This window comes from Trypanosoma equiperdum (assembly GCF_001457755.1).
Source record: "Trypanosoma equiperdum strain OVI genome assembly, contig: ctg_817, whole genome shotgun sequence".
Classification (NCBI taxonomy): Eukaryota; Euglenozoa; class Kinetoplastea; order Trypanosomatida; family Trypanosomatidae; genus Trypanosoma; species Trypanosoma equiperdum.
This window is the reverse complement of record NW_027124773.1, coordinates 12,600-13,282: the sequence shown is the minus strand read 5'-3', so window position 1 is coordinate 13,282 and position 683 is coordinate 12,600.

Below are 683 nucleotides of genomic sequence, written 5' to 3'. Positions count from 1 at the left end.
AGCAGGAAATAATTCTGTTTGTTTCATTTTTTCACGCCACATTTTTCCTCCTCTATATTGTACTACTGGACAGAAGAAAGCACTCCTGCTGCCGTGTCAGCTGGGGCCTAGGCAGAGAGGGAGGCGTTGCCGTGCAGCTTTAATGCCTTTCGGTGTCTTGTGCTTCTCTCGCATTTCTTTTGATTTGTTCATACGCAGCATCTGATTATTTTCGGACTTCCCTCTAAAAGCAAAATCCTAGAAATAGACTTCTGACTCCTTTTATCTTAGTTGCAGCTGGTTAAACTGCGGCGTAGGCTCCTTGAATTATTCTTTCTTTTGACTATTTGATTTGTTGCTGCTGGAGACAACAAGATTTTAAGTTCTGCGTCGGACATTATATTCCATTTGGAGGTTCGTAAAAAGGCATGTAGTTTAGCTGACAAATTTGCGCTTTCAATTGCAAGACGCTTTGTTCTCCATATATGCCTATTGGATATGCTGCTGGGTCAGTCTCATCCATCGCTCCTTGACAATAGCATCCCTATTTTTGTAGTTAATAAGAAAAATCTTATGCGTTTTACTACTTCCATTTGGTGGAAAATTTCCATTTCAATCTGGATAGATTAACAGGTGGTGTCTCTTCTTTTCTAGGACGCGATTTTTCATATCCTTTTGTTGTGCATTCTGGTTTCTTTTACCTC